The following is an 11,465-nucleotide window of genomic DNA, read 5'->3' as shown; positions in this document are numbered from 1 at the left end:
TATCAAGTACGGAAAGCGGTTTTTTGGAATGTTTTCTTCGCGAACACGCAATTGATGATAACCTGATCGAAAATCGATTTTGGAGAAGCAAGTTGCGCCTTGAAGTTGGTCGAATAGGTCCTCGATTCGTGGCAAGGGATAACGATTTTTAATGGTGAGTTTGTTAAGTTCCCTATAATCGATGCACATACGAAACGAACCATCCTTCTTTTTCACGAAGAGAACATGAGCGCCCCAATGAGAAGAGCTAGGACGAATGAAACCTTTATTGGAAAGTTCTTCGAGTTGGTTCGATAATTCTTGCATTTCTGACGGGGCTAAACGGTAAGGAGCCTTGGCCACGGGCATCGCGCCGGGCACAAGATCGATTCGAAATTCAATCGGACGAATGGGTGGAAGGCCGGTGACATCGTCGGGAAAGACATCGAGGAAATCACGAACAATAGAAATATCTTGGATTTTCCTTTCCTTTTTGTCTTTTGTCGCCAAGAGAGCCAGGAGCGGAGCATACTTTTAGCGTAAGTATTTTTGCGATTGAGAGCACGACATGAGATTAAGCCTTCTCGAAGTAGCTTTTCCGACGACCTTAAGGATTTTACCGTTAACAAGCGGAATGCGAATGAATTTATCGAAGCAAACAACTTCGGCACGGTGCAAAGATAACCAATCCATGCCTACTATGACATCGAAACTTCCCATTTGCATCGAGATGAGATCGATGGAGAATTTATGGTTAGCAAGAACGAGAGTACAATCGCAGACGACGGAATTTATGGTGATGGAGTTCCCATTGGCGACTTCAACAGAAAACGATCAGGAAAGCTTGGTTCGAGACACGGTAATTTTCGACTCAAATTTCAAAGAAATGAAACTTCTATCGGTACCCGTATCAAATAAAATGGAAGCCAAATGTTGGTTCACTAAAAACATACCGTTCACAACATCGTTTGCCGCTTGAGCTTGATTAACATTCATCATGAGAGCTCATCCTTGATTGCCTTGGTTGACTTGAGGTGCTTGCGGTGGTGGAGGAGGTGGTGCTTGTATGGCTTGGATGGGTTGGATGAGTGGTGCATTGAGTTGGGAAAGTTGAGGTTGGTAGGTTTGAACTTGGTAAGCTTGAGTTTGGTAGTAACGTGCGGTCATGGTTTGGTTAGTAAGGATGAGGCGAGGACAATTGTTGCGGAAATTGTTAGGGTCACCGCAATTGTAGCAAGCTCGGGGTTGTTGAGGTTGGTTTGGTGGGTAGGGTGCATATCGGTGTTGAGTATTTTAGGGAAAAGTTCTAGGTTGGTTTGATTGGTTAGGTTGGGTTCGTTGTCAAAGATTCCTTTGTGTAGGGCAAAGAGCTAGAGAGTAGAGTAGTGTCAAGCTATAATAACTAATAATAAGTGGGCACATGTAGCAAGTTATACTGCCTTTTTATTTATTTTCCAACTTAAAAAAAAAAAGAAAAGTCAAAAACACACCTTTTTTTATTAATAAAATATTAATATTTAAAAAAAGACAGAAAGGTAAAAAACAAATATGACAAGTAGATAAATATATACCGAAATAAATTCTGAATAGTGAGGGTTCAAGCTATATAGTGGATAAAAATAATGTAGCAATTTGCTTAAAAAAATATATTTTGGTTATTGTTATTTACCATAGTATGTGTTGGGAAAAAAATAAAATCCTAAAGAGTGAAGGTAAGTAGTTGTTTAGTGGGTTAAAATATGCAGGCAATGAAGTGCAAGAGAGAATTAGCGGCGTATGCGCATTCCCTTGTTTGGGGGTATTGCCGGATAACCATATGAATACACTTTTTTTTAACGGCGAGTATTTTTTAATTCATTCGTCTGTGTGACTTGAACTCGAGACCTCCTCCTTCTATGTGACCAACTTGTAACCATATGAATACATTTTTTTTTACTAAATATTACGTCTAAAATGTACGTAGTTATCAACTTATTGAGGAGATTTTTGACGCAATTATCAATCAAGATATACTTATTTGAATCTAACATCGGTCGTTTGAGGCGATGGATCAAACTTTATTAACTTTGAGTACTCGACTCAATCGTGTAAATCAAATGGTGCCGTTATAACTTATAAATCATGAAAACCATAAATAAACATAAGTGATATGGTTAACTCCTTAGGCAGAGTCCTTTTTAGCTTTTGCATATGTTCTTGTAAAATATTTTGGTTTTAAAAATAAACTTTATAAGTCAAATTACTTGAGTTTTTAAAATTATCCATAAAATATAATATTGTGGTATATCATACTATGGATATGATATTATTAATACAATATGTGGTATATAACTATATACAACATATTTGTGGTATAATATACTGTATTATACTGCATATATATATATATATATATATATATAGTGTGAAGCTTTTTTTTAGTTATTTTATAAATAAAAGTTCTCATATAAAATTTTTACAATTAAATATTAAATGTATAAATGTTTTGCAACTATGTGATTTTCTATTTTAAATTAAAGTCAAAATAATCCGTTAATATTTATATTTACAGAATTACAAAATTTTTGGCCTTTACATTGATATGCTTAAGCCTTGAAACCTATACCCTAATATTCTCCAAGCTACATTTTTAATATATTTCTTTATTATATATATTTGTCATTTTGTTTTTTAGTTGGTCAAAAAGTGGTAATTGACTTATATATCTATTGGTTAATTTAGAGGTAAGACTGAATATAAAAGTTAATTAAATAAAAACCTAATTAGTTACAATCCAATTGTCCTTTCTAATGTGATGTAGTGGTATGAAGCTTAGGTTTCTTAATGCAGACTCAAGTTCAATTCTCACTTACAACCCTTTGGGAGGACATGGGTGGCTCAATGAAGGAATACTGAGATCTTTATGATTTTCAGTTCGATCCTGAGGGCATTCGGGTTTTACCACCAGTAGGTCTTCGGGCGGATGGGTTTTCCCTAGTACTGGAAATAACTTGGAGGCGCTTAAGGGTTCCGTACGGCTAGGTTAGGCTAGCTGGCGGTGATCTTTTGCCATTAAATCACCCAGTACGGAATATCTAGGCATTTTATGTTTGTTGGTCGTTCAAAAAAAATTACAATCCAATTGGTTTTTGAACATACATAGCTTGTGAGTTGTGACCACCCATTGAAACACTAAAAAAAAATCATACAATATTGAATAAAAAGTTCCCTAAACACGTCATGAAATAGAAAACTTAGAATCACGTAAAAGGGTGTTAAAAGAAAAGCAAATTGGATTTTAATTTTCTATGATATTGACTGATAAAAATTGATGTGAAAAATTTAGATTGAACTTTCAAAGTTTTACCTTTTTTTTGTCTAAAACAATTTCCCTCGCATAATCATCATACATATATACCTGATTTTCACCTGAAAGTTGAAACGTTCACAAAGAAAATACGTTTTTCCATTTCGCCCATAATGAGTCTTGTGAGCGAAATTGAGTGAAATAAAATGTAATTATATGATTATTATAAAAGTGGGATTTGCACTTAACAATGAAAGTGTAATTTTTTAATATTTTTTTATTACATTGAGGTAATCATGGTATGAATTATTATTTTATATGTAACTTTTTAAATTACTAAAATTCAATTTGTCAATAAAAAAAATGTTATTGAATAAATGGTTTATATCTTTTATAAATAGATAATCAAATAATTATTTTTAGGTAAATCTAATAGTTTTTTTACTAGTCAAAACAAAAGACCATTTTTTTCAAATTTATTAGTCAAAACCAGAATTTGAATTATCTTATGTCAACCCATAGAAGGTAAAGTGGTTCACCAATACCAAGCAATAATATCACATCACATCCTTCATTTTTTTTAGATATATATTGAACATTTGGTATTTATTTTTTAGTATAAAGTTTAAAATGTTTAATTAAAAAGAAAGTTTATTTTATGTATAACAGGAAAACATAAATCTCATACATCATGATTGTGGAAATTTGGTTAAAATATAATTTTACGTATTAATTAGGAGCGTTTTAATAAGGTTCAATAGGTTATGACAAAATATAACTAAATCATTAACTATTATTCGGTTTCAATAGTATATCAATTTAAAGTTTTAAACCAATTAATTTTGTTTTTCAAAATCATAGTTTGCATTCAATATTTGAAAATGATAAGAACAAGGTTAGAGACGATCAAAACCAAACTATGAATCCATATACATTTCAAACCGGACAAATTAGTCGAATTTAGAGGTGTTAAAGGGATCGAATCTCACAGTTAACCAAACCTGGTTATTCGAATTTTGAAAGTGAAGTAGATACGAAAAAACTAATTTGACTTGGGTTCAAATTTCGATGTGAGTCAATAAAAAAATGGATTCTGAAAACACACAAGGGTAAAACTCATAAACTTAAATGCTACATTTTATCTAAACCCACCAACTCAACAAACACAAGTTAACTCAAAACTCTTCTCCAACTATTCACTCACTTCAAACTTGTACCGAGACGCGATTGAGGATCAGGATTAAGAGGGAGTATTGAAAGTAATCTTATTAGGATTTATGTTCACATGTATAAGGGGAGATGGGTTGATAAAGAGTAGTAACATATGTGTTTATTGAGTCATAATTATCAAGTTATACCAGATAAGTTAATAGTTATGCTTATACAATTATCGGCTAGATTGGTCGTTGATCAGCATTCGCAAAGAAGGAAGGAACCAAAGAAAAATTTCAATCGACCGCTATTTCTTTTATTTTGCATCGGGTTTTTATTTAATTTTTTTTAGTTTTTAGTTTTAGTTTGGTCCCAATAGTTTAAACTTAATTAAATGAATTATGGATAAAAAATAATTTCGAGCCCAATAATTATAAGATGATAAAAAGCAATTCATATTTTATAAGTTTTATATTTTTGAATGTATATATAAAAAATATAGATACAAAAAATTTTGGCCCCTAAAAATTACTCCAACCGGCGCCACCCGGCTTGTTTTTTGCCAGCAGCCAATAAAAACCAACAAAAGAGGAATAGTATTATTATTTGTGACTGGTTGGAATGTTAATTTTTAATATATATTTATATCTATATTACCGCCGTTTTATTTCCGGCCAACTTCAATTTCAGTCCGGCGATGATTGTCATAATCACGGCATTCAATTACCACCCTCTGCCTTTAAGTACCAGGTTTCAGCCCCCTGGCCGATGTAGGTATTTGTAAATACTTTCTGGGTTTTAAGGACAAAAGATTGGCAGCAACATGAATTTGTAACTTTACTTGATTTGAATACTTAAGTATTTTTTTTTTTTTTTGTTCAAAAACTAATTGGATTACATCGAAACAGAAGGCAAGCGGGCAACAAGCTGCGCCGCTACTCCTTTAACCATTGTTTCAGTCGACTTCGAGGCGGTAAAGTCAGAGACAACAATGGCAGCTTGTGAGTTCGAGTTCTCTTTTATTGTGATCAGTAAGAAAATAGAACAAACGATTAATAATTGTCGAAGCAACTTATTACTATAAAAATTAAAGAATGGTGGATTTAACAACTTATTATCGACTTGTAGAATATAAGCTAATCCAAACACTTAAAAGGAGCTTATCAAATGATAGAAAATAAGCTATAAGCCACTTTAAAATATAAGCATAAGCCAAAATATAAAAGTTAGGACAAACACCCCCTCAACAGTTTGATTCAGGTGAGCTTTTTGGATAACATCACCTTCCAATCTATTTTTGATCAAATGTTGACACAACCTTTTTCTAATTGATGTCATTATTGTTCTTTTGATCATCATCACCATTGATAAAAAGATCCAAGAAATATCAAAATCATGTGTAACTTTAATCCTTTTTTTGTCTCTTGAATACAATTATTTTTATAAAACGGAAATTAAACAGGGTTGTGCTTAACGTACCCCATCTTGCTATTTCATCTTTTCAAATCACTCTCTCACGGTGCATACATATGCTATACTCTCGTAAAACACGGGGTATAACAAGTAGGGGTACATTTTACATTTAGCCAAAGCCATTTAAATCTTGTTACAATTTGTTCACATAAATTATTGTCCTAACAAATATTAGACCAATAATGATTTTTGTTTTCTGTAAAAGTAATGAATTTTTTAAGTTGGGGTCTAATTTTGAACAGTATCGCTATCTTCTAGGTTAGAGGAATTCAAACTCCTTGGACCCTATTTTACAAGTAGCCAGGATTTACTTGGTACGGTTGTTTTTAATTTGTTTGTCGTAAAGTTTGTACCTTACTTTCTTCATACAGACTATAGTTGTCATTCAAGCTGGCCATGGACTATTGCAACTTGGTTCATGCAAGATTGTAAGTCTTAATCTATTTCACTTCATGTATCATGTTTTGTGTGTATAGTGTATACATGCAAATGGGACATGCCAGACATGTTGATAAACAAGTTTCCTTTTTTGTTACTAATTTGGTCTTTTGGTATATGGTCAAATACTGGAAGACCTTCATTTTGTGCTTAGAATGAGGCAGACGTTTGAGTCACTCGGCTAGCAATCTGGTTTCTATCTTTCTCAACTAGGGGCAACATTTCATCACCTTCCACTGCCACACTCCCACTAAAGCAGCCCACCATCCCGACCCGCCCGCCACCCCTCTTAAATTGGGCCCCACTAAGAACAATGTCACCATCGCCCAACTTCCACTACCCGGCCCACCTTTGCCTGTGCTGTTGTGTCATGGAAAAAGTAAACACTTTTTATATTTCGTGACAAACGACTAATCGATTATATTAGGGTCTGGAATCTAGATAACCAAGTTGGTATCAAAAGCCTTATAGAATTAAAGTTTGGGTGCCAAATATATAATCTCGTAAACAACAGTGCATGTTCATTGCTTGTTTTTTTTGACATTTAGTCGATAATCGCGCAATAATTATGCACATAAATTGGGAATATGTACGTATATTTTTGTTCTGCAATTGTAAAATCCATATTTTTCTGTTCTTTTGTTTGGTGAATGTTACACTTGTTTTCTTTTGTTGTATAGATATTGGCTATTAGTTGGTGCACAACCGTCAAACCCGGTTGAGCGTCTTTTATTTACAGCAGGGCTGCTACCACCACCACCCATGGTTGCAATGGGTATGAAAGGTGGGCCCCGTGACAACCGCCCAGTTGACCCGTTGAGTGGGCGGGTCTTGATGCCCGAGCAACCAACTAAAGCAACTAATGTATCAGTGGATGCTTAAGTACAATGTTAACTTCCCAACTAGTAGCTTCATTTTAGTTAAATTTGGAAGTTATGTTTTAATATTAGTACCATCAGCTTTACGGATCTTGTTAATTGAATATTTTCTCATCCTTGACATTTTAGAAATTCATGTATGTTATTATTCGCTTACACTGCATTCTCGGGTTTAAATTACAAGAAAAAGAAATGATAAGATTTGATAGGGGAAGAAAGGAAAAAATATATATATACTTAAAAGGTATTCTCGACTTAAAATTAAAAACAATAAATAAAAAAATAAAGTGTTAGTTACATTCTTGAATCAGATAGGAAAGATAATTGTAACTTTAAGAGGGTCAAGCATGTAATACTCATAATAAGGTGATAATTCGAACCGAACTTCAAACTAAGCTAAAAAGACATAAATAACCTTTTAGTTATACTTCAATTTATAGTTTTGGGTTACATGTTTTACATGGTACGATTTGACTTTTAAAAGTCAAGTTTTAGTTCTTTATATTTTAAATTGGTCATATATATTTTTAATGGGGCAGTTTGACCATGTAAATCAACCATGGGAATCATGAACCAAACGCTGCCGACTAAATTTCCGTTGCGGCGGTTGACCATGTAAATCAACCATGGGAATCATGAACCAAACGCTGCCGACTAAATTTCCGTTGCGTCCCCCGCCGCAACGCGCGGTCTCTCATACTAGTATATAATGTATACACGTTTTAGTTTCCTTTATATATTTCGAGAAACCCTTAAACGAGCTCGAGATCGAGCTCGTTTGCCCATAAGAGTTAAAACTTAAAGGTACACAAGCTCGAGCTCTGGCGCGCTAAGTAGCACGGGAACGAGTACGGGACTAGGATACGGGTACGGGAAACGGCAAAAATGAAAAATCCAAGATACAGGTACGGCAATGATACGGCAAAAAATATATATATAAATACAAATATATTAAACAAAGTCCAAAATATATATATATATTGTCTATGGTAAAAAGTACGACAAAGGTAAAAAAAAGTTTGATTTTTGGTTAATTATATTGTTATTGTGAAAAATAAAACATGCCTATCAGTTTCGCGTGTTCAAGCAAAAGGGGAGGAATCTGATATGCACATTGTGCTGGATGTGAACTCACAGTTATGCACGCGGGTGAAAAATATCGGATGGTTTTTTGAACGAGGATGGTTCGGAGGTAAGTTATTATTTACAACATGATATGTTAACGGTTTTCATTTATGGGGAGTGTTTGGTTCGATGATAACAGGAATTGGAATTGACCAAACACATCACAATTCCAATTTATTTTAACGATTTAATGCTACTTGTAGCGGTTTCCATTAAAAGGAATCTAAATTATATTCCTAATCTGTTTAGTTTGTAGAACTCGTTAGAATTGGAATATGTGATAACACGTCTGCTTACAGGGAAGCAAGAAATCACTCGCCGATAGATTTGATGCACGGGCTATTATACAAGATCTCAGATGATAAGAACCAGAGTGGTGATGTTGAAGTGTATTACTTTCATTTGCATATATGTTTATTTTCGATTTCATAAGTTGTGTTATAACTAACTTTTGTGAATCTAAAGGGCTGTATACATATCATTTGGAGGGCTTCAACTGCTAATGAAGGGTGCGCCCGCGAAGATGGGTAAGTTTAAGGTTGATCAAAGGTTGTTTCTTCTTCTGCTCAAGGAATAAATGTCATGGTACTTTGAACGGTTGGTTGTTAAGTTAAAACTGATTACTCTTTTGTGTCACTCTAAATTTGTGACAGTTGATGTTGGTAGTTATAAATTTAAAACAATATTAGACTGGTTTTTGGCATAGTTGACCTGAAAAGTCAAAGGGCTGTAAAACCCATAACCCATTTGTCAAATGAACTGACATTAATGAAACAATTATTGAAATATAATTATTTAGTGATTAAGTTGGATTATTTTCTTCAAATACAGGGACCGGGGAGAAACCATTTACCAAAATGTGTATGTTTAAAAACTGTTTTATCTCTCGAGAAACCTCATTAGACAAAAACTAATCCATTAAAGATTAAATGAAAATGAAAATATTGATATATACACATATTGAAGTTGTAAGAAGAATTTGATAAAAAAAATAATAATAAAACGAAATAGATAAATATTATAATTGACCGGTGCATTTTGTTTTCAGCTTTGTGTTTGAAACTTAATTTTTTTTTAAACACACACAAACTTTTAGCTTCTGTATTACGAGTATTGTTTTACATTTATTGTTTCTAATATATATATGTGTGTGTGTGTATTTATTTATTTTAATTTAATTTATTGTAGAAAGTTTGTTATATTATTCATTTTAATTCATTTATGTTTAATGTTTGTTTATGTTGCTATTTTGGATGAAATCAAAGAGGACATTATATCTACACGAATTAAGCACCTCATTCTATTTTGCAATTTAGCCACTGGTAAGAGCATGGCTAACTTGATTCATTATACATTAAATACACACAAAACAACTTATTAGAAATACAAGACAGCCAATTAGAAATGTCACAAAATCCCCCGCGCTTCGGGGATGCCCTCAGCGCCGAGGAACATGTACTAGGGTGTATGTGCGACTCGTTCAGATCATGAACTAGAACAATGGAGCCCCAGGCATCTCGCCGCCTAATACACCAAGTCATCCATGGCATCCACCATTTATGAAAATACTAAATCTGATAAACAAAAGCAATTGATATCTGCTTTAAACAAACTGAAAACGAAACGAAATGAGGAATACATGTAGGGTACAAGGCATAACCATCTGAATTTGAATATAATAGACATAATCTCTATGGTGCGGAGGAGATGCAAAGAAGCCAAGGTTTTCATCATCGATGAAACAAAAGACTGCAAGGAGAGTTGTTATGACCCATGTAAGATACATAAATGGGTCAAAACCGAAGAACTCCAAACTACAAATCAAGCAACCTGGTGGCTCGATATAGGCAGAGATGCAACCAGAATGCAAAACATAGGATTTTAGGAGAGTCAATTATTATATACTGGCTTTTAGGTTTTTGTATTTAATCATTTTGCAATATATTATTTTAATTAATTGTTTTAATTTAATATTTATAAGAAAGTTCGTTATATTCATTTAGAATTTATATACTTTGACCTATTTTGATCAATTTATGTTCGTTTATTTTCATTTTTGAATGAAACATTAAATGAATAATCTATTTAATGTTTTATATTTGTTCTTTTGTGTTCAATTATATTCATTTATTTTGTTTGTGCTCGTTTACATTTGTTCATATATGTTAATTTATGTTCGTTTACCTTTGTTCAATTGTTTGTTTATGTTCATGAATTGCTGGTTTAGATTGTTTAGATTTTAAATTAACGAACACAAACAAATTCAAACATATTCATGTTTTAAATAAACTAACACGTTTACGTTTATGTTTGTTTACCTTTGTTCAATTATGCTCGTTTACGTTTGTTTATGTTCATGAATTGTTCGTTTAGATTTAAATTGAACGAACATGAACGGACATGAACACGTTCATGTTTTAAACGAACTAACTGTTCTTTACCTATTTGACAGATAATGAACACCCTTCAACATCCTTGTCTATAATATAATTTACAAATAAACCTCTATTTTCACATGAACACATAATTAAATATTAACATATGCAAACTTAATCATATTGTCGTTTCTATTTTTGTGGATATATATATATATATATATATTGGATTTTAATTTAATTTATCGTAAGAAATTTATTATATTCATTCATAATTTATATACTTGCATGGTTATAATGCTTTGGACCGACATGAGCTAGGATTATAGTTGGGGTGGAATTATTCTTTGGACCAAAAGGGGCTAGGTTTACAGCCGGTGGGATTGTAGCAAGTTTGGATGGGCTTGTAGTTGGGGTTTGGAAGCTGTTGGATAGTTATCATGTACATAGCGCTGACTAGAGGTGTACAAAAAAACCGGTTTGAGACCGGTTTTAGGCAAACCGAACCGAACCGGTTTGGGTTTAAAACCGGTTTCACCCAAACCGGTTCTCAAACCAACCCAAATCGCTAGTTTCAGGACCGGTTCCCCTTAAGATCGACCAAACCGGTTTATAAACCGAACCGGTATGAGGAAAACCGGTTTAAAACCGGCTAAAACCGGTTTATAAACCGAACCGAATCAACGTGACCAGGTTGACCTATCTTGTGTCTAAACCAGTTTATAAACCTAACCGGTTTGAGTCAAACCGGTTTTGACC

The 11,465-nt window shown here is 33.3% G+C and overlaps 1 pseudogene; it reads left to right on the top strand.

Annotated features, from left to right (window-relative positions):
• Positions 1-6,286: 6,286 nt before the first annotated feature.
• Positions 6,287-8,908, top strand: LOC143619173 (DNA-directed RNA polymerases II and V subunit 8A-like; annotated as a pseudogene).
• The last annotated feature ends 2,557 nt before the right edge of the window (positions 8,909-11,465 follow it).

This window comes from Bidens hawaiensis, unplaced genomic scaffold, assembly GCF_021521415.1.
Source record: "Bidens hawaiensis isolate Kalapana, Puna unplaced genomic scaffold, B.hawaiensis_p1.1 tig00002414_1, whole genome shotgun sequence".
NCBI classification, from domain to species: domain Eukaryota; kingdom Viridiplantae; phylum Streptophyta; class Magnoliopsida; order Asterales; family Asteraceae; genus Bidens; species Bidens hawaiensis.
The sequence above is the reverse complement of the archived record's forward strand: the minus strand, read 5'-3'. Positions and strand labels throughout refer to the sequence as shown.